General features: G+C 40.6%; 1 protein-coding gene across 1 annotated transcript in view; it reads left to right on the top strand.

The window, feature by feature from the left end:
* Window positions 1-12,118, top strand: part of DOK6 (docking protein 6) — a 1,609,598-nt gene that overhangs the window by 1,179,012 nt on the left and 418,468 nt on the right. The window lies entirely within an intron of this gene.

Below are 12,118 nucleotides of genomic sequence, written 5' to 3'. Positions count from 1 at the left end.
TTGTTAGGAGTGTATGGCTGCTAGCTTTTGAAGCATGTGAAAGTGAGCAGTGTTGGATGGAAAGTCTGTGAAGAGTATTAGAGCTTTTCCAATGGTGTGTGAAAGCTAGTGTGTGAGGGCTGTAAGTGCTTCCATTAGTGTGTGATCTCCTGTCTGTGACGGGTGTGAGAGTACTGTTGGCAGAGTGAGAATGCTTCTCTGAAAGGTGTGAAAGTGTTGATGAGAGTGTATGACAGATTAGAGGGTGGGTGAGTGGCAGTCTTTGGGTGTGTCAAACGTACTGTTTGGAGCGTAACTGCCACTGTTTGAAGTATGTGAGAGTGTTGGAAGTTGAAACTGCTAGTCTGTAAGTGGCGTGAGTGTTATCAGTAGTGTGAGATTGCAGGGATGAAACTTGGAGACCATTTCAAACCTGCCATGTTAGCCTACACTGGCTCCAAGAAGATTAAAATGCTCATACTTGCTCACACAGTCTAATTGTAAACTGGAGCCCACGCCGCAGACTTGCAGGCCACCGGGACAAGCGTGGGACGGATTTGACTGGTCCAAACAAGTGGCAAACTGTATCCGCACCTTTGAATTTTCACAGGCTTGACCAGCGATTCCCATTGGTTACCCACGGGCTGACGGGATTGCCTGGGTGCCCAGAGGGGGCGGTCGGGGTTAAGTACAGGGGCAACCATGCTGTAATTAGCTCTGCTCCCTGGACGCCTCTGACAGATGCTGCCCACCTTGCCAGCCCGGTCTCCTTGCTAATTTTTACCACCCATCGATCCCCACACATGCCAGCTTAATAGGCAGAGGGGGAGTTATGTTGATGTGGACTCCGGTGCTAAAGTCAACTCGTCACTCCGGTCAACAAGTAAATGCACAAGATATTATAAAGGTACAAGGTTCGTACTTACAAAAGCTCTTGCAGGCGAAGTCGTTAGCCAAGTCAGCCAGAAGTGGACACGTGGACAGTTATTCTCCATTTTCGGACAAAAGAGGGACTCCTGGTCACCATGGACCACTCCCTCCTTACTCGGCTTGGACAGTCACATACACCGGCAGCTTCTGTGGCAGTCACGCTAATGCACACTCATGATTGTGCTGTGCATGACAATCGTATGCTCACACACTCTTAACATTCAGAGTGCTAACTCACCAGCAGCCCCACCCACCCTGAAGACCCGCACTTGCGGCTCGCACAGACGCTGAGACATCTTGTGTGAACAGTGGCCCGCGCACCATAAGAGCCTGCCTCAGAGGCCATTTAGTTCATTAAGAGGCCGGGCGTGCGCCGCCGTTGTGCGCACCATTTCATTAGTGAGGGGGCCCCTGGAGCACGGTCCCGGGCTGTGTGCATACAATTTAATTAAAAGGCCGCTTGCACACCGTGGCTGTGCTCACCATTTAATTCCTTCGCTGAGTGAGGGGGTCCCTGGAGCGAGGGGGCCCTTGAACTGAAGCAGGGTCCCGGGGACCCTGCATCGCAGGGGCTGCAGGGGCCTGTGTTACACCCCTGTACTATACCTATGTTCTATGATTCGCTGAGCTCCTATTTCTCTGTGGGCGTAAGAGGAGTGAGCTTCTTGCTTCTTGATTGGGAACTATAAAATTCTAAATTTTAAAAGAAATAACAGTGGCTGATGAGCACTTGCTGATCATCAGATTATCCAATCTGAGTCTAAGTTCATATTTATTTATTTATTGGATTTGTAGAGCGCATGGCTGCCCGAGGGTTTCCCAGCGCTAAGGAGAATTCTGCCAGTGAGGGGCTGAGCCAATGCCTAGTTAGTGTGGGAAAAGCCAGGTTTTCAGATTTTTCCTGAAAAAAAATGTGTTTGGTGCAGCTCGGATTTCCAGTGGAAGGGCATCCCACAGCTTGGGTATCAGATGGGCGAAAGATCTACTGCCCCATCTAGCTCTTTTAATTCTGGTTGTCCGGAGGAGCTGTTGCTGGGAAGATCTGAGATGTCTTGTTGGGGTGTACCTAGATATCAGGTTTCACTGTTTTTCGGACCCGGGGTTTTTGATAGCGCTACAAGCTATGCGGAAAGTTTTAAACTTAACTCTAGCCTTGATAAGCAGCCAATGCAGCTGTTTAAGTGCTTCCTTAGCAGAGATGCGGTTGGGGATTTTTAACAGGAGTCTGGCTGCCACATTCTGTACCACTTAAAGTCTCCTTGTGACATAACATAACATTCCATAACATGTGTATTTGTAAAGTGCATGTTTACCCCGTCAGGGTCTCTTGGCGCTGATAACAGATGCTTATTGTTTCCCAACTCAATGGTACTCATTTTATCGAACTCAGATGGATGAAAGGCTGAGTGGACCCACCGGGATTTGAGCCTGTAACCACGAGGTTGAACACAGGCCCCTGCAGTAGATGCATTAGTCCACTGACCCACCAGACCCAGATAAAGCGAGTTTCCGTAGTCCAAAGGTGAGATGAGGAGGATTGTATCACCGTTTCACTCACTATATGCACCCAACTTTGATTTCCCTAACTTTTTTCTCATTCTTACTGTTGTTGACTAACCTACCTAGTGTGATGCAGAAAGATAGGTTTTTAGTACCTTCTTGAACATTCATTGCCGCACCAAGACGGATGCCGACGTCCCAGCAGAGCTCTCATAAGTGATTGCCCAGGCAGCACATACCTCGGCACTACCTCAAATTTCTTCACCGGCTGGTGAAGAAAACCTGTATTAATTACATAAGAATCCTCCGAGTCAGGATATCTCACAATAGGGTGTTGGCTGACATTGCTACCTCTAACGGCTACTGAAGAATCCTCTAGCTGGCCATGCCCTCAGGCTGTCGCTCTTTTTCTGTCCTGATGAAGACCCGCTCCAGATGCAAATAATTCTGCACTAACGTCTAGGGTCGAAACGTCGACGTTAATTTTGTCAATCCGTCCATCTTAAGTCACAACACGAAAAAAGAAAATTATATGATTGTTGTGACAAAATTTTTTTCAAATATGGACTGATGAAATTCTATGTTTTTCTATATCTGTAAATACGTCACCTTCACTTATTCACTTATTCATGTATAGCACGGTTATCTCCTGTCACTATTAGTCACTAAAAATTTCACTCTGTATGTGAGTGTTTGCTTTTACTGTCCCTGACAGCCACTGTTCACAAATTGATTAATACGTGTAAAGTTTCCATGATAGGAACTTTTCAAAATTGAAAATTGTTGTGTGTGTCCTTACACATCATACCACAAATTCGGACTGAGTGAAGTATATAAAGAAGTATTATATTCACAATATAGCAAAGAAATTGACTCACATCGGACAGAACCAACTGTTCTTATTTAACTTTGATACCCAGGTTCTGAGGGTCACTGGGATACCCCATTATCTCTAATGGCCTTCTTGAACAGTAAGTCATGAGAAAAAGACTGAAAAGCAGGTGGAAGAGCATTCCACTCGTTGCTCGCCACCACTGAAAAGGAGCAGCCACCACTCCTTACGCTCTGGAATTGCGACACTTTGACCAAAAAGGTTGATGCAGGGCACAAGGTACATGGAGGATGGTAATGCCAGGTCCTATCAATCAAGTACTGTGGGACTGCATACAAAATGTCTGGTGCATGAGCAAAAGAGCCTTAAATAAGAATACTCTTCTTGATCAGGATCCAGTGCTAGTCTTATAGATGGTGGGCAATTAATTCCTGTCCAGGAATCCCAAGAATAAGGCATGCAACAGCATTGTGCCCTACTTGAAGTTTGTGTATCCATCTGTCAGGAATTCCTAGGTACAGGATGTCAACATAATCAAGTCTAGTGGTTATCAATGCTTGAACAAAGATCCTCTGTGCTACCTGTGGAAGGAGGTCCAAGAATGTACTAATAGAACACCGTTAGGTGAAACAAGTTCTGTCCACAGACAGAATGTGGGAAAGGAGGGAGAGCTTATCATCAATCCGCATACCAAGGTTCCTAGCAACTGAAGTAGTTGCACGGTGGGAAGCAGGTCCTTAGGCCTACACATATTTCTCCAGTGTTCACTGTTGGCCCAAACTGAAGAATCTCAGTTTTTTCTGCACTGCAATGTGAATGACTAACTCTCAACCAATGCAGTACATCTACCAGACATGAATGAACTGTGGCACATAATTATGTAGAACTGGTATTGACTGTGAGGAGCAGCTGAGTGTCGGGACAAGAAATGGTGACAACCCGATAGGATTCAATGAGTTTGTCTAACGGGACCATACAGATGTATATAAATAACATCAGTGTGGAGAAAGAGCCTTGCTTAACCCCAAAAGTTAGCCATCTGCTAGACAAGGTGAATGGAAACAGATTTCTTGCTACATACCTTTCATGTTATGTTATGTTATTCGGTATTTGTTATAGCGCAAGTCTCGTCACCGAGGAGACATCTCGGTGCTTGAAATAGCAGAGTCAGGAGCTGCTAATTAAAACATCCATGTTTTAAGCTGTTTGTTGAAACTAACAAAATCTGTACATGCCCTAAAGGCCAAGGGTAGTTAGTCCCAGTGGAACGTAGCCAGGTGAGAGAAGGCCCGACCTTTGTATTGGTCTGTGTGGATTCATAGAGGGCAGAGCAGGAGCCGACATTTTGTTCTAACATTTTTCTCAGGGCAGCAAGGTCTCAATTTGTCCTGTAAATATTTGGGCCCTTAACCAGCCATAAAGGATTTTAACGTCTCTTTGATGCTCACCTTGGTCAGGCTCTGGGGACGGCTCCTCTCCCACTGCCATTGGTGTCTGGCTGACTAGAGGGACAAGAAGGGACAGGCCCAGCTGTTATCAGCTTTTACCTCCATCTGCCTGCGACTGGGTAGACCTCCTCACATCCAAGATCTTTGTCGTAACTCTGAGAGCAGGCTCACACATCATCAGACTGGCTATTGAAATCCTGGTTGACAGTTGTAGCTCATGTAAATGGGCATCTAAAGGCTTTAGACAGGGAAAGGTAGGTAACTCTTCTAAAATATTTATTACAAATCTGACTTCACCAATGAATTGTACTTCTAATAAATAGTTTTAAAAAGTGGGAAAAAAACTTTAAAGCTGCTTCTTTTCCAGAGATAGCAATATTACATGTAATACTGTATCCCAGTGCTTTCTTATGGAACAGACAGGCCTGCTACAATGGAAATAGTTTTTAAAGGCATTTTCCACTGAAAGCACATGTTTAACACTAAACATTTAAATGTCTTATTTTTAAATGCCATGCCCTCTGCCTTATAGTTAGTAAGCTCTGCAAAGTTTTGACCTATTAATATTCAAAAGGAAGATTTAGGCTTGTCGAAATTGGTTATTTTCACAAGTTGAATTTACAGTTTACACCTGCACAGCCAGGATAAATGTGGAAGGCCTACAACTATGTTTACATTGTCATTATAGTGGAAGCCTTAATGTGTACTGCAGTTCACTTGTGGCATTTAACTTAACAGGCCCTGGGTACACCTTGTACCATATTCTAGGGTCTTAAATTAAACATACCTATTAGTTAGGAGTATAGTCAATTTTGACATACTTTAGTGGTCAGAGCACATGCACTTGTGTCTGGTTAGAAGAGTCCCAGTGTACAGAGTCAAAAAGCCAGCAGCATCAGTCTATACAAATGGGGGTGATCATGCAAAAAGAAGTATTTTCTGGCATCCGCCATAAAAAAATCCTTTTATTTTCCAATTTTTCCCAACCTGGTGTTAGTGTTATTCTGAGCTTCCACTGATTTCTATGAGAGTGCCATGGAGTGCCAGTGATTGGCCAAGTTTGAATTATGACTTATCACAAGACTTGAATAGACTAGAAGCCAGGTTAATTGAAAAATACCATACAGCAATATCAGGTCTTAATGACCATGATGAAGTCTGGTCTCTTTTACATTAGTTTCTTGCGCCCTTTGTTTCCATGAAAAGAGAATGTATCATTAAAGATTGTTGAACTAAAGAACTAAAGAAAAGAGAGTTCTCCCAATTGTAATTTAAGGTCCAGAGGAGGGAGAGATAGAAACCAAAGCACTAATGTACCTCTAGTCAGACCTATATATTTTTTCCAGTGATAACTTTACATAATATTTCACAAAGGATGCTATATATATATATATGAAAGAGACATTTAATTTATTCAAACATATTATTTTTATTTTTCATTTTTTCATTTGTTCTGTTTTTCTTATAATAAATACATAGCAATGTATTTACATACAGGAAATTAAGCAACACTTTCTATAAATCAATCTAAGTGATACATAATTAAACAAAGAAAGAACCCCATAAACTCATAATGAACTCATACCATTCATTCCATCATGTATACTACTACATTCACTACCCAATCTAAAAAGGACTGAATTGACATGTGAAACAAAAAATCAATAGACATACAGAAAAGTTTGTACAAGAAGTTGTTATTAAGAAACCCCTATAGGTTTTCCCAGGACAAAAGTTCTGAGATATTTCACTTCCTGGTTTGTACATTTTCACGAGTCTTTTCTTCTTTCTCTTTATATATAAGTGATGACTTTCAATATAGGGTCTCATATGCGTACGGCCTACGTACGTTTCGGTGATTACTGGTATTTGATTCACCTTCTTCAGGGCCAAAAGAAACTAAACAACAAACAAATACATCCACTCTGTGCTAAAACCAGGGGGTTTTTGGGTCTCTGAAAAGACAACATATCATAGTCAGAGTTAATTATATTCCTTTTAGTGCATCCATGAAACAGATCATACTATTTAATAGCCATAATTCTTAGTTATTATGCATGCTATAGTATTGAAAACAGGCTACAACCTATTCCCAGGACTTATTCTAATAGCTAGCCAGTGGTGAGAATAGAAAACACCCAGTGTCTGCTAGGATGTTAAGAGTGTAATGTGAAAGTAAAAGAAGAAAAATGAAATAAAGCTTTAAAATCAAGATCAAGATTTTCATCCAGAATGGTGAAATTGGAGGCATAGTAGTTTGAAACATCCCCTCACCATGTGTTTAACATTCGTGTAGCATTTAAGTTTGGATTTGCTGATCCTATTGCTGTTTTTTAAGACGATAACAACTTGTTTTTAGAAAAAGTACCTTTGATTCAAATCAGCGAAAGAAACAGTCCACAGACTCTTTGCGTGTTGATAGGTTTGATTGCACCATGACCATATGGGTTCTGTGGCAAAATACCAATGACAGACGTAAGAGATTGTGTTTGCCACCAGCAGTGCAAATATATATAGCATATAGGGGTATTACCTGTTTGAAAGGTGGATCCTACATAAAGCTGTTTTTTTTACTCAAATAGGAAAGCCTGTTCCTTATGGGTATTACGTGTTTTTTCAAATGCTCCGTATGGGTCGACCTGAGGAATTACAGCAGAGCGTATATCTTAAAAACTCATATTTAAAGTTACTGCAATCCTAGTGGGCCAAATTTTATAGTTTTGGCATTGCCTGATATTTCTTTCTCGCTATGGAGATCTATAAATTTAAGCTGATTCAAGCTGCAGTTTCTCGTCTTGTTTTGTTAAATGCCGGGATTGGTGTCTCACATCGCGATCTGTAAAGATAAAACCAGGTTTTCTATGTATTGTCGTAAATAGATTTCTTGACAGAAGCACTAGCCTATTATCGGGACTTTCAGGGACAGGGCTCCCTTTTAAGATAGATCATATATATTTATATATTTCATTCACTGTCTCAATTCATGAAAGCCAGAGAACTAATATATTCCTTTAACTATCAGTTTCCATTGGTAACTGTCCACAAGTATACCATATAACTGTTCGGAATCTATGCTATGTGCAGGATAGACAGGTAGTGTATCCTGCTAAGATTTTTTAACTTTATAATGAACGAGGACCTCTCTCTCATCGGTAAAAGATACCGCTTAGATACTTCTACACATGTGCACTTGAGCCGCTAGTTGTTGATTAAATTATGTTTCCGGGAATGTAAGGCGGAAACTAAGGGCGAATTCAACAACAAGGAAAGACGCTTATCTCACGGAATCATTAGCTTGTTCTATCATTTATCGCCAACATAGCGTACTAGTTTATTTGTTTAAGACGTAATGCAATGCTGACTGTTTCTATATGGGGAACCAAGTCCATTTGGCGTAGCTAAAAAAGACCATCTGTTTAGTTGTCTTACCTTGTCTGGCATATTGCTACACGTCTATGGGGAGTCCTCCGGTTTGTGTTCCTCCACCGTATTGTCGGCACCAGTTGGGTTGTATATAAAGGAAATTAACGTCTGTAAGACGCCATATCCCATGTGATGGTGATTGGCATTCGCGATTTGAATGTTCTAACGACAATGTGGTAGGACTACTCAATTTACGTAAATATAAAAGTAGGACTATCTGGTGAGAGTTAAATGAGCAAACTCAAGATGGCCTCCATGCAAACGTCAACAACAGACAACAAAGTGAGTCTGTGGCTATATTCAAAATGGAAAAGTGAGACTGAATTACAAAATGATAAATCATAAGTCCAAATTATACTCAAGTGAATATACATAAAAATTATTAATTAGAAAACCGACGATGTCATAAGAATTGTTTTTATCTATATCATATAAATTTTACATTGAACAGATGGAAAATTAGAAGCATAATGAATGAGGTTTGGAATTACCTCACATGTCCCAATATTGTCATATGCTATCCTGTAGTACCTATTATTATATAACACTAAGCAGTCACTATCCACAAGATATCTTCATTATGGCCATGCCATACAGTGTCAAGATTATAGATCCAGTAGGTTTCACACTGTTTCCTCAATCTGGTTACATCTCTATCTGGAGTGGCATGAATGCGTTCTAAAATTAACCATTGCATGTTTTTTTCTGGATGGCCATATTGGATATAATGTGATACCATAGGGGCATTCACCTTTCCTGTTCTCACTGCCGACTTGTGCTCAGAAAATCTGGTTCGCAGTTCTCTTGCTGTTTCTCCTACATAGCCAATGTTGCAAGGGCACATTATAAGATAGACTATGTTGGAGGTTTTGCAATTTGTCATCTCTTTTAAATGGCCAGAATTTTTGCCATATATCCATGTGTCTCCTAAGATGATTTGGTCACATGCTTGGCAATTGCCACATTTGTGATTACCTCTAGGAAGTGGTTTCCCATCTAAGGTTAGCTGAGGGGTTGTCTCTTGGTTCTTCCACCTGCTGTGGACTAATTTGTCCCTCAGGTTTTGATTCCGCCTGAAAGCTACTATTGGTTTACTTAGTTCTTCAGTGTGCTCATTAGTGTTCAAGATCTTCCAGTTTTTGTTTATTACTTGTTTGATCTTATTGTTTAAGGTTGAGTGGTTTAAGACACAGACTAATTTTTGACTACTAGAGGCTCTTTCAGTTGGGTGAAGTAAAACATCTCAGTTATAATAGTTGGCTCTTTTCATAGATTGGCGAACCAATCTTTTAGGATATCCTCGTAGCAGCAACCGGTCAACCAGTTTAGTTGCATGTATCATAAAATCCTTCATGGTGGTGCAGTTACTTTTTATTCTAAGGAACTCCCCGAAGGGGATAGAATCTTTTTGGCATGCTGGATGGTAGCTGCCATGCTCTAAAATGATGTGTTTCGCCATAGGCTTTCTGTATAAACTGACTGTGAGTTCTCCCTCTGTGTCTTGGATCCAAATATCTAGGCATTCTACTTTTTCAGCCGAAAAATTGCAGGTGAACTTTAAACTCAGATCTGCTAAATTTAGCCATTCTATGAACTCCTTTAACATTTCTTCTGTCCCTGTCCAGATAAAAAAGACGTCATCTATGAATCTATGCCATCTTGTTACATTTTCATAAAATGGGGCAAGTTCATTGAAGATGTTCTTTATTTCAAATTCTCCCATATAAATGTTTGCAATGCTGGGGGCACAAGATGCCCCCATGCTGACTCACTTGATCTGTTGGAAGAGTTCTTTTTTAAATTCAAAGAAGTTATTTTGGAGGACAATTTTTAAACATTCTAAGATGAAGACACCAGGTCTTAGCCCCGGTGTCCTTGCCAGTAGCGCTGCCACCGCATCCATTGCTTGGTCCTGGGGTATGTTCGTATATAAAGATTCTATGTCACATGTCACTAAAAATTGTGTGACATTGTTGAAAGGTGTATGTTCTAAAGTTACAATCATATGACCAGTATCTTTTATATAGGACTCATAGGTGGTAGTTAAAGGACATAGGAAAGTGTCAAGTTATTTTGAGAGGGGTTCTGTACTGGAGTTGATAGATGCCACCATCGGTCTTAGTGGAGGGTCAATTACATTTTTGTGTGTCTTTGGGACACCATACAGGGCTGGAGTTACTGGATTTGATTTTCTTAAAAAGTCCATCTCTTTCTGGCAAATGTACCCTTCTGTGAATGCTCTGTTAACTGTTTGTTCAATTTGTACTTTTAGAGTTTTCAGAGCTCGCCTATTGATCTTTCTGTAGTGCTCTTCAATGTCTAGCATTTGATGAATCTTATTTGAATAGTGAGTTGTATCCATAACTACTATCCCACCTGCTTTGTTGCAGGGTTTGATTATTATGTCAGTATTCTCTTGTAGCAGTTTGAGTGCTTGCCTTTCTGTTACTTCCAAATTTGTTTGAGGTTTCGGAATGTATTTCAAAATTCTTTCTAGTTGTTTTAGGACATTTTTCTCAAAAATGCCCACTTCTGGGCCCAACATATCCAGAGTTGGTGTGAAGGTAGATGGTGGTTTACATCCCAAGATATTTTCTTCTTCCTCTCTGTTGTCAATACCATCAAAGTATTTTCTCAACCTTATTTTTCTAAAGAATGAAAAAATATCTTGGGTTATTTTAAATCTATTGGCTATTGAGCTAGGGACAAAGGAGAGGCCTTTGCTGAGAACTTTTATTTTTTCAGATGAGAGGGTATGTTTGGATAAATTGAAAATAGGGATGGTAGCAGGATTCCCAGATTCTATTGTTTCCAATACTGTTGCCTCCTGGTTTGTACATAGGGCTGAGGATGTGGAGGGTTCGGCTGTGGGTATTGATTCGTGTTCGCGCCAGGGTATCGGGATCTGCCCCTGCCTCTGCCTCTCGATAAAAAAGGCTGCCTAGGACCTCTATTATATCTTCCTGAGTATTGGCCCCTTTGATTGCTATTTTGGTAGCCATAGTCAAATTCTTCCTCTCCCATATGTCCATCCTGATCTTAATCAGAAGAGTTAGTTTCAGAAAAACCCTGTATCCTTACTCTTTTATTATATCTCTGATTATATTGTGTTTGGTCATATGATCTAGGATCCCCTGGGGTCTGATCATTCTGTTGTGTTTGAAAGAAATCTGGTCTTAAGTACGGATACATTTTTTCTTGTGTGAACCAGTGCACATCTTTTTTCAATTTATCCATTTTCTTTTTTATAAGGTAGGTGTCAAATTCCTCAATTTCTTCATTTATTTCTTGGAGCGTTTTTTTGGCTTCCTCTACCGTGGGGCTGGCTTTCAGTTTTTCTTCCAGCTCCAAGATTTCTTTATGGAGTGTGATTACCATCTCACGTACTGTATCTATTATTAAAAGCATCCAATCTCTTGAGCAACGGTTAGCAATGAGTGAACATCGCTCAAGGAATTTGCGCACTTCCACAAACAGGGCTGGCATATTTCTTACCGTCAGTCCTGTGGGGATCGCTCCTGCTTTGAGATATTCGCCCATAAACAATGCATGGTATTCCATGCGTTTGGCCTTTTTTGTAAGAGTTTGAGTTGTATTCCTTTTTTGTTAGGGGGACCTTTGCTAAACGCAATGCTCTTTTCCAAAAAAAGTGAGAGCATCCAGATCTATCGATAGGGTAATAGGGAATAGACAATATATTCCTATTTTGTTTGTATAAAAAAATGTATACATTTCCTTCTTCTTTCCTCCTCTCCCCCTTTTTCCTTGAATAATAGACATATACATGTATAATAAAACTTGTGTTGAAACTGCTTTTTGTCCATGATATCACCTGATTTAAAAATAATTAATGTGGAGAGTGATTCTCATTGGAAGGAATAATTTAAGTTTTCCTTCATCCTACTTTGCAATATATTTGTTCCAACGCATTGATTGTATTTACATGTACTTATTTACCCAGATGCGGTAGGATTATTTGGGTGACCCCCTTTTGATATAGCGTTTA

The sequence above is a fragment of the Lissotriton vulgaris genome, chromosome 4_1 (genome assembly GCF_964263255.1).
Source record: "Lissotriton vulgaris chromosome 4_1, aLisVul1.2, whole genome shotgun sequence".
NCBI lineage: Eukaryota > Metazoa > Chordata > Amphibia > Caudata > Salamandridae > Lissotriton > Lissotriton vulgaris.
The sequence above is the reverse complement of the archived record's forward strand: the minus strand, read 5'-3'. Positions and strand labels throughout refer to the sequence as shown.